This window comes from Vulpes lagopus, chromosome 6 (genome assembly GCF_018345385.1).
Source record: "Vulpes lagopus strain Blue_001 chromosome 6, ASM1834538v1, whole genome shotgun sequence".
Taxonomy (NCBI): domain Eukaryota; kingdom Metazoa; phylum Chordata; class Mammalia; order Carnivora; family Canidae; genus Vulpes; species Vulpes lagopus.
In genome coordinates this window covers 119,072,176-119,091,891 of record NC_054829.1, presented here as the reverse complement: position 1 = coordinate 119,091,891, position 19,716 = coordinate 119,072,176, and the positions used below count along the sequence as shown (strand labels likewise).

At 32.7% G+C, this 19,716-nt stretch overlaps 1 protein-coding gene across 1 annotated transcript in view; it reads right to left on the bottom strand.

The window, feature by feature from the left end:
* FAT4 (FAT atypical cadherin 4) overlaps positions 1–19,716 on the bottom strand; it is a 174,143-nt gene that overhangs the window by 143,888 nt on the left and 10,539 nt on the right.

The following is a 19,716-nucleotide window of genomic DNA, read 5'->3' as shown; positions in this document are numbered from 1 at the left end:
ATCCTTTCCATTCTCACGTGTTGTAAATGTTCACTCAAGTCCACAATCCAATACAAAATGCATTAATTCCTCCAAAGTGAGTTCACCATGCATGATTTAATTATAGTCAATTGGACATACTTTTCCTCTACTTTTTTGAATAAAAAAATAACTCAAGGATATATCTCTAAGAAAATTTTTATTCAATAGCTTTGCATTGCCCTTACCTAATCATATGGAAGAAAATGAGGTTTTGTGCTACTGACTTATCAAAAAAAAAAAGTACAGCCATTAAAGTTTTAACCACAAATTTTTTTCTTCTGAAAGACTCAAGTTTAGCTAAGTGACAACTTTTCTATTTCCCACCACTTACTGTACCCTAACTCAAAAAACAAAAAAGAAGGAACACTGCTACTGCTTTTATTCTAATCCCTCACATTTTGCAGCCAGTGCTGAAGTCAGATACACAAAATTACACATAGTTTTCCAAGATTTGCATTTAAAAGATTGTACACAAGCTTCAATACAGGTTGCTTTTCCGTGACCATAGAAACATCAGAAAAGTTGGAAAATTCAGTCCACTGAACTTCAAATGACTTTATTAAAGTGTCACTAATCAGAGTTAAAAGACACAGAGTTTTAGTGTTTGGGCTAACAAAGTGAATAACTCTCAAAGTCTAATGACCTACTAAGAGCATTACTTAAAATTAAAAAAAAAAGTCTAGTTGAAAGCAAATTAATTAAGAAAACTTTCACTGCTTTCTCTAAAAGATTGATCTCATACAGATAAGGCTGCTCAGCTTAACTATAATAATACTGAATATTGTGCTCTCTGCCTGGACAGCTGGGAAAATCTGTCAATATTTAAAGCACTATATGTGTATGTATATGCATAAACTATAAAATATAAATATAAGGTATGTATGTAAGCTACAACCCTTTTGAAACTCTGAGTGTACTCTAATTTAATTATAAGCCAAGAAGAAATTCCAAATGCAAATACAAATCAAAGCTCATTAATAATGCATGTCAGACAATATTTAGAAAGAAAAATCATTAAGTGCTACTAAAAACTCTACACACTAACTGTAGGATTGAAAGATAAGATTTGTTAAAAGATTTTATCTATTTATTCATAAGAGACAGAGAGAGAGAGAGAGAGAGAGAGAGAGAGAGATGCAGGGAGCCTGATGTGAGACTCGATCCCAGGACTCCAGGACCATGCCCCAGGCCAAAGGCAGGCACTAAACCACCAAGTCACCCAGGGATCCCCAAAAGATAGGATTTTTTAAATTATACTTCTACTAATAGGAAAGTGAAGGAAAAACAACACATAATTTATGTATCTTTTTTGTGGTATCAAAGGCAACTTCTAAGATTTGTTATATTTAAATGGTTAAGTAACACAAGAACAAAAATCCCAGAAAAAAAATAAGGAAAATAATTTACTAAAAGGAAAATTAACATATATTATTATTATTACTCTTTTTCCCCAGTGATTCTTAAGAAGTCCTTAGACATTCTTTTTGGCCTTAAGCCACAAGGTTAATAACAGAAGAAACCGAATTGTACTGATATCACTTAGAGCTTAGAATCTCCAAGTCTGAAACACAGAAAAGGCAAAGTTAGCACCCTCACTGCCCAATATTATTCTTTTACAGAGTTTTATTTTTTTTTCACTGCTTTACTCTAATGTAAAAAAATACGTGGTGTAATTAAGCAGAACAATGACTGGCTCTATTCACTGTTCTCTCCAGGAGACAACTGGACATTTACCTAGTTCACCAAGTTCACAAACCTTTTGATCACCCACAACATATACAAGAAAGTGTCAGCAACTCTAGGACTTTGATTAGAAGATGATCTTTGTTTCTATTAGCAATTTAAATATGACCAAATTACAAATATACCTCCTAAAGGTAAAAGAGAAAATAATACGAAAGCAATAACTACAATAGCACCAAAAAAGCTAAAACCAGTTATTCACAAAACTCACTTCAATGAACTCATTTATTCAACTTTCATTAATCATTGCCACGTGTCAGGCACCACTATAGACATTAAAGATGTTTTATTCAAAATGCACAATGTCTCCTGCATATGCTCTGGTAATTTCTACAGCACTGTTCAACATTCATCCAGAACTTTTTTGTTTTTTTTACTGAATTATAATTGACACACAATGTTATATTAGTTTCAAGGGTACAACATATTACTTCACAATTCTATACTTCATTCAGTGCTCACCATGATAAGCAGAGTCACCATCTGTCACTATACATTATCACAATATTATTGCTTATATTCCTAATACTGCACTTTTCACCTTTGTGACTATTTTATAGCTGGAAGTTCATACCTCTTACCTAATCCCCTTCACTTATTTTGCCCATATTTTCCACTCTAGCAACTACCAATTTATTCTCTGTATTTAAGAGTCTGTTTTGGTTTGTTTTGCTTTTTTAGATTCCATATATAAAGTAAATTCAAATGAAAAGATATAATCTAGTATTTGAAGAGTGGATACTATTAAAATGTCCATATTACCCAAAGCAATCTAAATATTTAATGCAATCCCCATCTAAATACCAATAGTATTTTTCACAGAACTAGAGTACATAATCCTAAAATTTGAATGCAACTACAAAAGATGTTGAATAGCCAAAGCAATCTCGAAAAAGAACAAAGCTGGAGGCATTACAATCCCTGATTTCAAAATATACTTCAAAGCTATAATAATCAAAGTAGTATGGTACTGGCATAAAAATAGGCACAGATCAATGGAACAAGAATGAAAATCCAGAAATAAAGTAACTCACATATGGTCACTTAATCTGTGACAGAAAAAGCAAGAATATATAATGGGGAAAAGATAGTCTTCTTAATAGTGTTAGGAAAACTGGAAAGCGACATGCAAAAAAATAGCACTTTCTTACGCCATACACAAAAACAAATTCAAAAAGAATTAAAGACCCAAATGTGAGATATGAGGAACTTTTTTCATTGCAGTAATTGAGTTGTGAGAGGTCCGTGGCAACTTTAAACATGTAAATTGCTTCACCTATCAAGAAAGTCACTATCCAAATGCACTTCCCCTGCTCACTTCCTGCAACTTACATCAAAACCCAAATCTGGGGGACACCTGGGTGGCTCAGCAGTTGAGTGTCTGTCTTTGGCTCCGGGCGGATTCCAGAGTCCTGGGATCAAGTCCCACATCGGGCTCCCTGCATGGAGCCTGCTTCACCCCCTGCCTATGTCTCTGCCTCTGTGTGTGTGTGTGTGTGTGTGTGTCTCTCATGAATAAATAAATAAAATCTTTAAAAAAAAATCTGTATCAGATCATCTACTACAACACAGCATGGTCCTGTGCCCAGCTCAGTAACTGTTCTTGATCTCTATTTTACAAAGTCCTGGGTTGAGTTTACCTTTGGAAAATACCTGGTGCTTTCTCCCTCTTCACTCTTGAGCAGTTCATGTAAGTCCAAGACCAAACTTCTCTTCAGGAAGTCCTTGAATCTCAAGTGAACATACACTTAATAATGTGGTTAACTACTATCTTTTGTCTCCTCTCACAAAGTTGCTGCTACGTTCTTTTCTATGCTGTGGCTTCTCCAATTTTTTTTTACCAGAGAAGGGCCAATATTTATTTTTTATTTAATTTTCTAAGCAGTGAGGTTCTTTACACATTAAGTGGTTGTTATGCAAACTCAGATTTTTAAAAGTATGTTCAAAAGTCTGAGATAAATAAAATCATTAAAAACTGCTATTAATACTATATTGAGACACAAAATTAAAGTTTCATCATTTTCTAATCAAATGGACTTCTAGATTAGATAAAAGTGCTTGATTTAGAGGATCCATTAGAACAGTCAGTGGATGGTTACACACACTGGTGGGAAAGTGGGAGGAGTCTGGTCCTTAGGCTGTGGATTCCAGCTCTGGCAGCTGAAAAGCAACTGACCCCATGAACTGAAGCTGCTTCATTCATCATTGTTTTCAAACCAGTGTAGATGCAGGGCAACACACCTGGAATAAACTACTCACTTGTTTCTGAAAATGTCTGCACTGACTGAAGGAGAGTAAGCTGTCAGTATGCAGAAGAGTAGATGCAGAAAATATAAAGACCTACCTTAGCTCTTAAAAAAGAGCCCTTAGTATAAGAACCACCAGTGTTTTCAAAGTATTCACTGGTTAGGATTTAAACCTACAAAATGATCGGTTCCTTAAGAGCTTATGTAGCTTCTACATGAAATTATGTGTAAATGCAGCAAAACATTTACGATCTAGTAATTAAAGCACTCATACAATTAATGTTGGCCAGTATAGTTCATTATAACCCAACGTACAATTTCAAAATTATATGGCATTGATTTATTTGCTTTAGACATATATTCAAAATAACTGTAGATAGGTGAAACATTCACTGTTTAAAAATTCTGATTTAATATAACAACCAAGAAATAAAAAAAGCAGTGAAATCAATGAACAAAGTTTTACACAGTGGCATTTTAGTTTTCATTTTAGTATTTTAGTATTCTTAGCTGTGGAGAAATGTAACATTTTGTTTCTCTCTTCAACCAATTTGTTTTCATTATAAAAAATAAAATTATATGCGTATGATGACATCTACAACATATTTAGGTGCTAGCCATGATCACATTAAATTTTGACAAATATACTGGTTTAGGAATTTTTAATATTTAAAAAGATATTCACAGTAAATAAGAAAATAAGAAAAACAGTCTTTTAAAAAACATCTTTCTAATTCAGAAGCCTAAATTAAAATAAAATACAACGGCAAACACATGATTATTTGGTTTAGAATATGAACTATGTACGAAGAACTCACCAATATTTTTCAGATTAATGGATATGCATATCCATTCATAACATATATAATTATATGTTATGAAACATAACAATGTAGTTATTAAACTATATATATATATATATATATATGAAGCAATTATGCAATAGTTTGACTGCAAATCTTGGCCACTGACTCTTGCTCTCTGTAGCAGCAACCTAAATAGATTTCTCAAGATAAGAAATAATTTGCAGGTGTAATGAGATGATTTATAATGTGGATTGTATGTATGCCTAATATAGAAAGTAAAAACCCAAAGAAGCTAAAATGGCTATCATTCAGTAATAATAATCTAATGGACACAGAGCTAGCAGTTTGAAATATAAAAGAGCCCTAAAAAGTAGGAACACAAAACCTTGAACTTCTTAATATGAAAAACAAAACAAAACAAAAAACTAGGAGAAACCTTTTGTACATTAAATAAAAAGTCATATGCTAACTAAAAATACTTTTAAATGTATGTAATGTATCTCATGCTCTCAATATTTAAAATGCTATTTTTAGTCTGTTTTTTTATAATTTAGATATATTTATATTAGAATCCAAATCACATTATAAACTTAAAAGATATCATGTAATAATTTAATAAATTGCCTAAATGTTATTTTGATTAGAAGTCTACCCTGAGAATGCATTTACTTTAGATAAGAAAGAGTAGAATATAAAAGTATATTTTAATTATTTATTTTAAAAATAATTTAGTTACTAGTTTTTCTACTAAGTCAATGTGTTCCTCATGCAAACATATTGTAAAAGAGATAACTCAGCAATTCTCACCTAGCTTTGTTTTAAAATTATAATCAAATAGCTATAAAATCTCAAATCACTAGAAATATGATTATTGGTAAACTTAATGAATCCCTTTCATAGGATAAAATACTTATTAACAATTTTAGACAGGGACGCCTGGATGGCTCAGCAGTTGAGCTTCTGCCTTTGGCTCAGGGTATGATTCTGGTCCTGGGATCGAGTCTCACATTGGGCTCCCTGCATGGAGTCTGCTTCTCCCTCTGTCTGCGTCTCTGCCCCCTCTCTCTGTCTCTCATGAATAAATAATAAAATCTTTAAAAATAAAATAGCTTTAGACACCATAAGACATTTTATGCACACATAATTAGGCATTTCTACTTATATGTGGTTTGGTTATTCAGAATATATGAATGTCAGTCAGTGGAACAGAGTTCTGATCAGTCAATAAAGAGCTAATTGATTAAATTTATTCATGTTCAAGTAAGTTTTCAGAGTTGTATTGGTGTTCCTAAAATTTATTTTCCCATTTTTGCTGATATAACCCTTATGTCCAATTCTGTATATATGTAATTATATAAAATATTTTCATTAACTTGACTATGAAGATTTGTGTGTGCCCTGAGCAAGAAATGACCGAAATCTATCTCTCTGGTAACCACTTCACATGATTATATCATATTAAAACAGACCACTGAAGAAGGGACTCAGATTCCTATTATAGAGTTATAGAATCTCAATAAAATTTAAAAATAATATTAAAAATTTGAATACCAAGAGCTATTATAACAACAATTTCAATTTCATATTTGATCACATGAAAGCTATTCTTTTAATACTTGAATTAGAACTTTTTGAGCTTAATAAAAGTTTTACTCTCAAAAACATCTTTATATAAACTTCAAATTGGTAAGATCTGCTTGATGCTTTAAGTTTATCAACATCAGTCACCATGCCAAAAATTTAGAAGTTTACAGATCACAAGTTAGAATGATCTTATAGTACTCTCTAATGTGCTTCATATAAATCACTCATATGTAATATTAAGATAGTCATCTATTTACTCATTCAATCATATTCAATAATGCCAAGATCATTTTTATTTTAGGAAAAATTATATTTTGTATCATGTGATGGATTTTCAAACAAAATACCTTGAAATATTTCCTGTAGTCTTTGTTCATAGAACCTCGAAGATGTCATTTCACTTAACTGTACATATTCATTTTATAAAATGAAAGAATGAAAGGACATTTAGGAAATCATTAATCTTTTGTAAATGAGGGAAAGCCACACATCGTCTCAATAAATCAATGTCTTTGGAAGACACAAAAGATTTCTGGTTTAATTCAAAATCCTTTCTTTAAAATGCCAAATGTCTCTATATTATGCAGAAGTGTTCCAGATGGCTGGGCACATGTTTCAATTAAGTGAAATTACAATTTTTTTCAAGTGTTCTTTTACTCTGTTACATATAGAATGTTGCATGCGTAACTACTAATTGTGTCTTGATTGCTGTAGGTAAGAATGCTCTTATTTGTAAATATAAATGCTTTTTAGATAAGGGACAATATATATAAAACTAAAAACCATTATGCAGTATACAAGTCAGAGCTTAAAAAGGATAATGAGGGCATGATGGATTTAATTGAGGACATGATGGGATCCTAAATTTTTTAACAGTTCTATTAATGATTAACCAATTTTCTCATAAGTGTGCTTTTTGATAGCTCCCATGATTTCACTTTTCAGAAAACTTCAGAAAATTGAAACACTTGGAGACTCCACACAATAGTAATTGCACAATTATTGAACTATAATATGAAAACTAAGAGGTCTTCCACAAATAAGTCAGTAAGTTCATAATATCTCATTTACTATTAAATCTAAATCTCTATAAATCCCTATATAAATCCTATATATCTACTATCTCAGGCCACCTGATGTACTTTTAAATACACCTTATACACTCTGTTCTAAGCAAAAGGTCTTTATTTTAGTTCCTTTTAAATATACTCTCCTAGGAATGGCTCTATGAATACTTGAACACTAATAGTTCTTTCACATTGTTCTTTTCCTTGTGTCTCTCTGAAATAATTGCTTTTCCTAAGAAATTTTAATAACTTAAAATTGACATGTTTTAACAAGAGTCTATTTTTCTCATATTCTTTCTAAATGTATAACAAATATAAAAATAGATGAGCTTAATTAATCAAAAATGGGCAGTGTACATTTTATTTCAATTTACATTTTATTATTTCACTAGTTGTTATAGATACTTGCCATATCTTGACAACTATTGTCAAAATATTATATTACTTTTCAATAGATATCAAATTAGAAAATGTATCTATCCATTAGTGCTCCATATGTTAATCTTACTACTATACTACCACTATTACTACTTCAGAGAAGTTTTCTAAATTTGCAAAAGTGTGATTAATTGCTTGTATAAAACCTGACCTAGTATAGAATAATGGTGCCTTACAATGAGGTCTGTGGCCATTTGCATCAGAATCACTTGTGGGAGGGGAAAAAAAAAAAAAAAAAAGACAGGTTCCAAGGACCTTTCTAGAGTCTTTTGAGAAACAGTCTGCATTTAAAATAATTATCCACATAAGGAATTCTGATGTGCATTAAGTTTTGAGAACTAATCAAACTAAAAGACATCACCATATGAAAATTAAATATTGTTAAAGTTTACACTTTGCTTCAGTTGACTATTTCCAAATAGAAAGAATAAAAGCTCTTGAAAAACTATATTGAAGGACATAATGTTTTTATACATTCTCATATTTTGTATGAGTCAGTGATACAGGTGATTTTTTAAAAAATATTTTCTAGATTTATTTGCTTAAAATCTTGCATCTATGATTTTTAAATTTATGATTCATTCCAAAGACTTAAGGTGATATCTGAAGAAGCATCCATGCTATTATTTGCAAATAATATGCCATGTACAGTGAATATATTAATGGCCTTATTTTTCAGTTTCCAAACTGTTATCTTTGTCGGCAACTTCGGTTGAGTTGTGCTACTGGAAAGGATGAGTTTTGGAGTTGATGTCTGGGTTTAAATCTCTGCTCTGTGTTTTTCTAATTGTGTGACCCAACGTGAGCAAATCTGTCCTTGTTAAGCCTGAGTTTTCTCATCTGTAAAATGATAATAACATCTATTTCACAGAATTATTCTGAGATTTGAATTAAAAAGCATGAATAGCCATCTGCTCTTAATAAATAAGTTGCATTGTTTTAAGGGTAGTTATTATTGTTCAATAATATTATTTAATAACCATGCTGTTATTGTTTAATTACCATCACCAGAAATGGAAATAATGTTGGAGACAGATGATTAAATATAATTCCTAAGCAAATATGTCATCAAATATAAACATGTGTGGAGGCATCTTTGGGCTAAGGTAGCTCTTAAGGGCAGAGAGGGTAGCTGCACAGAATGGACCTGTATCCAAGCTGGGAGGAACTGGACACACATTAGGACTGAAAAGCCATCTTGGACCAGGTACATTACAGTATCTCTGGGGTGAGCCCAATGGTAGGCACACTTCAAATCAAACTCCATTTAGTTACAGGATGACATAGCAAATATTTTTCAAAAATGGGAAAATAATAAAGATAGGTATTGTTTCACCAATGTTTTCTCAGAATATAGAACCTGAAAATAACTTCAAATAGCTTAAAATATGCAGACAACCCCTCGTGAAGTGCAAAAACTGAAGGTTAAATAGGAAAAAATAATCTCAATTGCATGGAACCAGTTATTACAATTCACTGGTAAAACTTTTTTCATGATAGAGTTTTCTACACTTTCTGATAACGGTTTATGTGATGCTTGTCTTTCTATTACACTATTGCCACTTGAAAGCATGCAACTGGAAAATGCAAATTTAAATCTCTAGTACTGAACATGATGTCTGACACATCAAACATTGGAATGAAAGAATGGAGGTGACACAAAGGCAAATAAACTGATTAAAAAATAATAAATAAGAACGAAGTCCTAACCAAGAAACAGACTCTGAAATACAGAGAATAAGCTGTTACCAGAGGGGAGTTGGGTGGGGAGATGGATGAAATAGTGGATGGGGATTAAGAAGTGTACTTGTCATATCATCAAATGGTTTCACTCATATGTGGAATACAAAAAATAGTGAAAGGGACCATAAGGGAAAGGAGAGAAACTGAGTGGGGAAAAATTAGAGAGGAAAACAAAACATGAGACTCCTAACTCTGGGAAACAAACAAAGGGTTGCAGAAGGGGGAAGGGGGTGGGGGGGTGGATGGGGTGATTGGGTGATGGGCACTAAAGAGGGCACTTGAATGGATGAGCACTGGGAGTCATACAATATGTTGGAAATTTGAATTTAAACAACTTTTTAAATGTGCTCGTTGTGATGAGCACCAGGTGATATGTGGAAGTGTTGAATCACTATATTGGACACCTGAAACTAATATTATAGTGTATGTTAACTAATTGAAATTAAATAAAAACTTAAAAAAATAAGAACAAGGTCCTCATTTAGAAGTCTTTGGTTCATGCCTAAGTTACAATGTGCAGAAATAAGACTTAGCAAGGTGAACATAGACATCTGGGCAAATGGCCAAGAAAAAGATAAATATCTCTTCTGTTTCTATGTCCACCTTGCACCTTAGAAGAAAACTGGAAATCCTAAGTAGGTTGAATTTTCTACTGGGAAAAACTGCAAGAGAGCTCCCAAACTTGTTCTCATTTAAAGGCAGGAATGAAAAGATAGGTGTCGTTTATCCAATTCTCAATGCTATATTCTTGATATTTTGGCTGGTCAAAGACAAAATTATCATCTATGTAAATGAAAAAAGGTGACTCAATACTTATTTTAGGGGAATACCCTGTGTACATTTATTTAGTTCTCAAATCAGCTCTGTGAAATAGGTATCAAAGCATCAGTGCCCTCCTTTGAGACATCTATTTCACAGAGCTGCTTTGAGAAGCTTCAAATATTGAGAAGAGTCCTTTAATATTTGACACTTTAAATTAGATAATGCTTATCTGGTTTTGAATTATTTTAAAAATTTTTAAAGAATCCTGTAATGTACATAAATCATGTGCAAACTTGATATTTTGAGAGCTATATCACTTCCCTGTCTTAGTGAATAGACTTCCTTTCCTTAGTTATGTCTTTCAGCTCAGTCAGTAATCACTGTCATTTAAAAATTATTTTTTAATCTATTATCATGAGGAAAATTACCACAGAGGTAATTTTTAATGTGCTTCTTTAATAATTTTTCTAAATCTAGAAAACAGAACTTATAAGTTTGGTTCTGTTTCCCTTCTGCATGGTATCATTAGAAATGTCATCCCAATTCCTGCATAAACAGTAGCTATTTACATACCAGTAGCTGCTTACATTTTTTTTCTTTTAATCATTGCCTTCTGGACCACACAAGAAGCAACTGAATGTAGCATCAGTAAAAGTAAACCAAGCAATCTTTAAGGAAATTCTGCATTGCTGTGTGTACTAGACATTTTTGTCACAACACTTAATAAGTGGTTAGAATTCCCTGCCTTTAACACTTGAAGACACTGTGACTCAGAGAAGTTTAGCCTCTGCTTCAAGGACACACAGCACGAAAGGGTAAAGCCTACAATTAAAGAAAATTATTCTGACTTCCAAATTATGTTTATTTTAGCATTTAACTTTTCTTTGACAACTGCACTCAATTATTAAGAATAACATAAAACTCCTTCAGAAGTGAAGTTACACACTAAATCCTCTAATCAAGGTTTGGAAATAGAAAAAAAATTGAAGTTATGAAAATGAAATTTAAATTGTCCTTTTACTTCTTCAAATGTTTACCTGTGCGTTAGAACTTATACTATTGACTAATATAATGCATTTACTTAGTCCATTGTTTTCAAATACTTCGAGCCAGAAGGTAGGGACAAGCTAGGAAGTAAAATGTACAATGTGATTTATTTAATTTTAGACATGTGTAATAAACACTTCCCTCCTAGATGATTTCCTAGAAGTACTGCCCCATCCTCCACTATCTAATATCTACCACAACTTTTTATTTATTTATTTTTAACAAAAATGGATTCTCTGAATGTATTTTCTCCAGGTTGCTGAGCAACAAAATATTCTTCATCTCAGTATAAACACAGTGACACACAGAAAAGTGCTGAGAAGAAAATACAGTAATAGACACCTCTATCAGCTACAGCCATCTGTGTTCAGTTTGACCTAATTTTTTGGCAAACTTGTGTTGTCCCTCCCATCCCAAACCATCTTGTCCTATAAGGAAAACTTTTACTCCCACTTCCTTCATATTCTGGCAAGTCAGAGGTCAAGTGGTGTTCTAAATCTGCCAGGCTCTGGACTTCAAATATTAAGGATTCATTACTTACTTGTAACCAATTACAACCTCAATGCATAAACAAATAACTTTCCCTACTTTTTATGCAAAGTAATAAAATACTCAGTTGGCATTGCAATACGAGCAGTTCTGTCCCACTTAATCATACACATGAATTAGTATTTTAATCTTCTCAGTGGAGAATTAAAGTACCATCTTAATAAATAAAGGATGAATTAACTTTTTGTAGCAATTAAAGGACAGGCAGCTACTGGTGAAAATGCTACAATAAAGCAATACAATCAATTCAAGTAATATTTAGTAACTCTGAATCTGTTTCTAAGAAACAGACACAATCTAAGAAACAGATTGCTAGATTTGTGCCAGGTGTTTTAAATGATTGCCTTAAATTAAACAATTTTGCCTTTAAAAATACCAGTCTCCTCATAAATTAAGCTAAAATTGTACTGAAAACCCCTCTAAGTCAGGTTTTCCCCATGATGTGCTGCAAATATGTTAATGTGAAAAACCCAACAGGGATGTTCTTTGTAGGACTATAAAATATTAACTCACCACATTAAATAAAGCCAAACATAAGCACTTTACCAATGGGAATCTCTTCTAATCCATAAATAAATAATTTGTCAGAATCATATTTTTATAATTTGTCACAACCCCACAATAAAAGATATCACAATAAAGCGAGGTTGAAAATCTGTCATTGTACTAGTGAAGGTACCATTTTTAAAAAATCATCTCTTTTTCAATATCTATTAGATAAATTCCTCTTGGGGCTCCAGTTTTAGAAAAATCTGTACATTTTTTGTTAACACTCTTATACACGCATGTGTTTGTTTAGCCATACAACACTATGACTTCTATTCCTGATCTTATTTCTGTTTGATTTGGCCTTTAGAAAGCCAAATATAAACTCAACAGTCTACTTAAATTATACATTTCTGTATATTAATCTTATATATTTCAGGATTATTTTTTAGCAATTACTTATTTTTCCTTCCTAGAGATTAATTAAATTAGCTTTTCTTTTATTGTTACCTGCTTCAAAACCATTGCAGAACGAAGTGGATGTATATATAAATATAAAACTGTAATTATTTTGACTAAAGAACAAAGAACTATATACTATAGAACACTACACCAAGCAAGAGGGAAGCACATTGTCTCTGGGTATATGCTTATTTTGAAGTTTTCAGTCAGTAGCAAAACATTTTTTTTCTTTTCAGGGAAATGTTTTAACTATGAATTAGAAAACTCTAACTTAAGAAGTTATCAGAATTTATATGCCTTGTAAAACTCAAAGTAGTTTTGAAGAAAAGGTAGTTTAACCTTTGATGAAGACAATTTGACTTCAGTTAAGAGAACTGCATGAAGCAGTTGACAAAAAGGTCTTCAAAATAAGTCCACAAAGAAACACAGAATTTCATGGTATTTGGTATTTCACTACCATCACTGAAAAATGGAGAGATGAACATTCCTCATCTAAATCAATGTAAGGCTTCATAATGAAGTGGACAATGAACAAACTAATATTTTAACTTGATTGTTTCATAAGCAACTAAGCTTCTCAGCAAAGTTTCCGGATTAACAAATTACTTCACTTTAGGGTCTATAACTCTTATTGAATTATGTCAACAACAATAAAATGGTGGATGGGTAAACAGCATTAATTTAATCCCAGACTGGACAATGTGGTTTAATGTGAAGCATGTTGACCAAAGTCAGAAAAACCCAGATGTTGTCTAGATTTGTGAACACACAAAAATCATGAAATTCTCTGTGCCTTGTCCTTAAAATGAAAAGAACACCTGACATATCTCCTTACAGACTTGTTAGGGAAATCAAGAGAAAGAAAGGCTTGCACTCAAAAACACTTTAGACACAGAAAGTTAATAGTTTAATGTTAATGGTTTTGTGCATATCTGTACTTTGGAGAAAAGAGGAAGAAAGTTACAAACTTCACTGAGTATCTCTTTTTTTCCCCTTGCAATAAGTTATGAAATGAGTATTGTCATTCAAATTTTACAGATGAAAAAATGAGAGTAGCAGTAACAACATTTGAACTGAGATTCTTCCAAATTGAAAGCATACAGTCTGCCAACTACACCTCAATCAGGATGAATTATTAAGCAACATTTCCCCTGCTGTGTTTTATTAATCAAATTTATTAATATTACTGATGTCAAATGTTGATCAATGATGGCAAATTTGAAAAAAAGAATGACTGTACCTAAATTTATTAATATTGAAAGTACTAATTTTTTTAAAAAGGGTCTATGTATTCATTTTTTTGCTCAAGAGCAACATGGCTTATGATAAGATTTGCTCTTTACAGCAAAATTAGGTAAGTTCCAAGAAAATGAGAAGACATGGTAATGGTGTAGCTACATTGTGATATATAATCTAAAACGTTCTACTTCACAAAAAATATCTACAAAATAAGCATTAGTGATCCCACTGTACTTCTGACACCAACAATTTCTGAATATTGAGTTGCAGGGCTCTTAGCCAGTCAAGTCATACAGCCACTGTCATTGTAGCTAGGAAAATCAGTCCTTGCCAATTAGCTAGCTTCACTAATTTCAGAAGAAGCTCCATAGCTTGGCTTAATATATGAAAAATGACTCCTTTACTTCAGCATGCATTTCTGACTGAGTTCCTAGCCTTTAAGCAGTGTATTTGCAATGTTTTCAACAGTAATTCCTTAGTTTATCAAAGATTTACTGAATGTCTGAATTGAGCCCAGCCTTATTGTAGTTATTGGGAATACAGCAGTAATAAACAGATGCAAGCCTTTCCCCTCATGGAATATATATTTTAGAGAGAAGACATATCATAAACAAAATAAAGAAGTAACATATGGTTATGTTGGGTGATGACAGAGTCTAAGGAGACACAAAAGGAAGAAAAGAGAAAAAGGGAATTTTGAGGGAAAGAGAACTTTGTAAGGTGACTTTGAGAAAAGATGTGAGCAAAGGCAAGAAGCAAGCAGTCTAGGCAGAGGGCACAGCTAGCACACAGACTCAGAGGCAGAGGAAGCACTGGAGGCTGGGGCCTAGAGCCCTCATTGTGGTTCCTAAGCAAGGTCAGCAAGGAGAACCAGGAGGAAAAAAAGTCAGGAAAGCAAATGACAAGAGCTGGTCACACAGGGCATTCTGGTGGGAGAATAATAGGTAAAACATAATTAAAATTATAGATCTGTAAATCATATTACACACACACACTCTTATACATGTATGATAGATAGATAGATGATAGAGAGATAGAGAGATAGATGATTGATAGATAGATAGATAGATAGATAGATAGATAGATAATTGAAAGTAATGAGATTGATTGGGCTCCTCAACAGAATATTGTAGATTAGAAAGGGAAGAATTTCAAGAACCAATTCCAGGGGTATTCCAACATTTAGCATTTGGGAGATAAGAGGCTGGTGCTTTAGACTGGTAAATCCTATGGAAGAGGAATATGAAAAACCACAGCAGATAAGTAGAGAGCAGGTAGGATGAGAAGGTGCTACAGTGATGTTAATAAAGGAAGATTCATTCTCAATTATAATGTGAGATATGAGCAAATACTTAAAGGAAGGAAACGATCCAAATGGAAGAAAATTACCCAAATAGATATCTAGAGGAAAGAGTGTACTATGAAGAAGGAAGGAAGGGCCAGGAGCAAAGGCTCCAAAGCAGGTGTGTATTTAGAAAATTGTAGGAATAGAAAGACACCAGTATGAGTAAAGCAGTCAAGCAAGGCAAGAGAATAGAAGGAAAGGATGTTGGAAATCAATAAGAAAACGTCTTCAATAACCTAAGGAAAAGATGACAATGTCTTAGGTCAAGATAGTAATGGTAGAAGTGATAAATGATCCAGCTTCTGAATATATTTTTAAGATATCTAAGATTAGCTAAACAGATTTTACTTACGGTGGAATCAAAGATGATTCCAGGGATCCCTAAGTGGCTCAGTGGTTTGGCGCCTGCCTTTGGCCCAGGGCACAATCCTGGAGACCTGGGATCGAATCCCATGTTGGGCTCCCGGTGCATGGAGCCTGCTTCTCCCTCTGCCTATGTCTCTGCCTCTCTCTCTCTCTCTCTCTCTCTCTGTGACTATCATAAATAAATAAAAATTTAAAAAAAAGATGATTCCAAGTTTTTTGACCTGAACAATTAGAAGATTGGAATTGCCATCAATTGAGAAAGAGATGGCTAGAAAGTAGATTTCTACTGGGGAAGATAACAGAAGCTCAGATTTGGAAACATTAATTTAAAACATCTATTAAGAAATAATTAAATATAATGAGTATGGAGTTGGTTATATAAATATGGTATTTAGGAGAAATATATATTGTAGAAGCAAAACTTTGGAGTCATCAATGTAATATATGTTATTTAAAATCATAAGATTGATTGAAATCCTCAAGAAAATAAGTATACATGGAAAGGAGGATTTCAATAATTGATTCCATTTAGAATTTAAGGAGAGAAGCTGGTAAAGGAGGCTGAGAAGGAATTGGTCCAAGAAATAGGATTAAAAATCCAAGGTATGATGACTTAGAAGTATGTATACAATGAGCACTAAGCACTGACCATTGGATGTTGAAATATGGCTATCATGGTGGCCTTGGTAAGATCGATTTTCATTGGAGGGGCAGAAGTTAAGCCTGATGAGGTGAATTTAAAAAATAATGAGAAGAAAGAAAACGGGGATAGGCAACTTTTTCAAGAAATTTTGCTGAAAGGGAAGAAAATAAATCTGGAAGAATAGACATATATTCCCACCTCAAGTTTATGAAATCAAAATGAAAAACTTACAAATTATAGGTCCATTTTTTCAAGCCTAACCTAAATAAAGATTAACAGGGAGCTAAAGTAATCTTACTACTAGATCATTACTTAAATTTAAATTTACTCCCTATTTCTTCAGTCAGCGGTATGAAGAAATATTGAAATATGAAAACAACTTTTTACATAGTGAAAACTGTGTGCCTATGAGTCTACAGGAAGTATTGACCATTCTTATACTACATAGTGCTAATCAGTGCTGAGAGAGGATTAAAAGTACATATGGTGGAATTAGAGTGCTGGGTTCAAATCGTGCTTTCACTGTAAACCAGCTCCATAAACTTACCCTCTACTAGCCTCAGTATTGTCATTTTCGAATAGTGAGATGTCGTCGTATATACCTCCAGGAATATTGTGAAGGCAAGACAATGCCCAGTGCTTACCACTTGTCTGACATGATGTAAGCACTTTACATATGTTAGACTCTGGAAATGACAAAATATTTCAGAAAAGAAATATCAAATAATCTGAAACAAATAATCGGTAACAACAGCATGGTTCCCAACTGTCAGTTGTCTAGCAGGGTTTGTCCATGTCCCTCAACATTTCCTGAGTGTTCCCTAAAATTTGGTTTTTACTTCTGATTGTTTCTTAAATATAGGCATATGTCTGGAAGCTGAAAAAGACTGTGTACCTATGGTCGATTCTTGATTACCACATATAAATTATCTGCCAATTAGATTACTTTTCTTCTTCATGACTTTATTGTCTCATTTTGTATCAGGATCTTAACACCAACAGTCTTTGTATAATGGTTGCAAAAATGCTAACACATGATATTATATATGTTAATATATAATATATATTACATATGTGTATTTTATAAAAAAAAATACTTCTCTAATAGAATTGTTTTTACTTGTCTCCGCTCCTTATACTCTCTCCTCCTTATTTAATTACTAAAATTGGCCTCTGTTGTCACAGACTGCTTAAAGCCTGAAAATATTAGAAGATATTTACCACATTTTATATCTTGGATGCTTTAAAGTACTTTTAAATTCATCTTGGCCTAAATTATTTGCTGGTTGTTCTTTTCCTATTTCCACTCACATAGTCCTAATTCTAAATACTACCTACTTTCATGGATATTATATAGAGCTGAACTTTAGACTTACTAGTTCTTGGAATAGGGGACCCACCTTCAGGCCTGTGGAATCCTTTATAGGCCCTCACAACTAATGAGGTTCCTAGGCAGTTTTTCATTGTAATGATGACAAAGTACAAGCTGTAAACAATATGATGAAGAATTGATTCTATAAAACGCTAAGTACATATATATCTTTCCAAAATATTCCTAGAGTAGCTTCTTCAAAATCTGTTGAAACAATAAGGAATTAAAATGAGTAGTATAAAGGCCAGGAAAAAAAAAAAGACTAAATTAATCAGAAAATAAATTATGTCTATGGAAATCTATTACCAACCAGAGAGACCAAATCAAGCATCTTGAAGCCATATATAAATATGGAGCATGATATTGGCCACTTAATTGGCCATCAGTATTGGTGTTTGTAATACACATGTGTACATGTCTTGAAAAATTAATCACAATATTTTGTTTAATAAATTTAGAAATATATCAATAAGAAAAATAAAACCAGAGAATAATCACAGGTTGCTTTTTAAAAAGAACACTGGATATCAAAGCAGAAAGAGCAATGAAACGTTTTTCTCCTGTTAATATAATCTTCACATTTCATCCACTCCAACTACATCATATTCCTAGAAGAGTAAGATTTATCATCTATCAATCCAAAAATGGATTCTCCACCTCCATAAATTACAGCAACTACTTCTAAATCGCACAGGACTAGGGATTAGAAGAAGCATTACCAACACCTATGATCTTTATTTGTCTCCAATTCCCATCTCTCATATTCTGACTCTTTCTCCTTGCTCCAGAAACAGTCACATGTCCCAATTTGAGATCGTTACCACCACTAACTGAACCATAAAAATATATAGCATCTGCTGATGCCCATGATTGAGGCAAGTAAAAACCATGTTTCCCTTAGTTCAGACAACATATAATACTAATTTTCAAAGACTTTTTAACAATAAATAAAGGCATGAAAACAAGATGATTCAAAACATACATATACATACTCATATCTATAGAGTAAAGGGCCCTTCCTTCTCTTAACTGAAACCACAGATTTCCCTGGCTTTATAGAATAGTAGGTATGATATAAATAATGGACTAATCCATATCTGGATGTGATTTTCCTTTCTATCTATCCGAATTTAAGCAAATCATTTAACCTTTCTGAGACTGTTTCCACAGCTATGACGTGGGAATGATATTAACAGTGCATTGGTGCAGTATGTTGAGGCTCAAATAATATAATCTCAAAGCACACAGCACTTAATCACTGGACATAGCAGTAGTAAATAAATGTTATTATAATAATAATTATTATTAATTACCTGGTTCTGTTGCTCATATGTTGCCTTGTGAGGGATGATACACAAGACATACATTTAATCCAAGATTCTAACTCTGATTCTTTTTTTTTTAATGTTATTTATTTATTTATTTATTTATTTATTTATGATAGACATAGAGACTGAGAGAGGCAGAGGGAGAAGCAGGCTCGATCCCGGGACTCCAGGATCACACCCCGGGCCAAAGGCAGGCGCTAAACCGCTGAGCCACCCAGGAATCGCACTAACTCTAATTCTAAATCTTCTAGAAGACAATTGTTTCTAATCTTGGTATTCAGCACTAATCTTGCAAATGTCTCATTATTTCTCTTAGAAATCCTGATGATGTTCACTGTGAAAATACTTTATTATTCAATTGCTAAAACTCATTTCTAATTGTTAATGTCATAGTCCATGCACCTATTCCAAACACACTTTTTATAGACCATTTCTAGTGGCTTTTCTTAAACTTAAATGTAAAAATCTA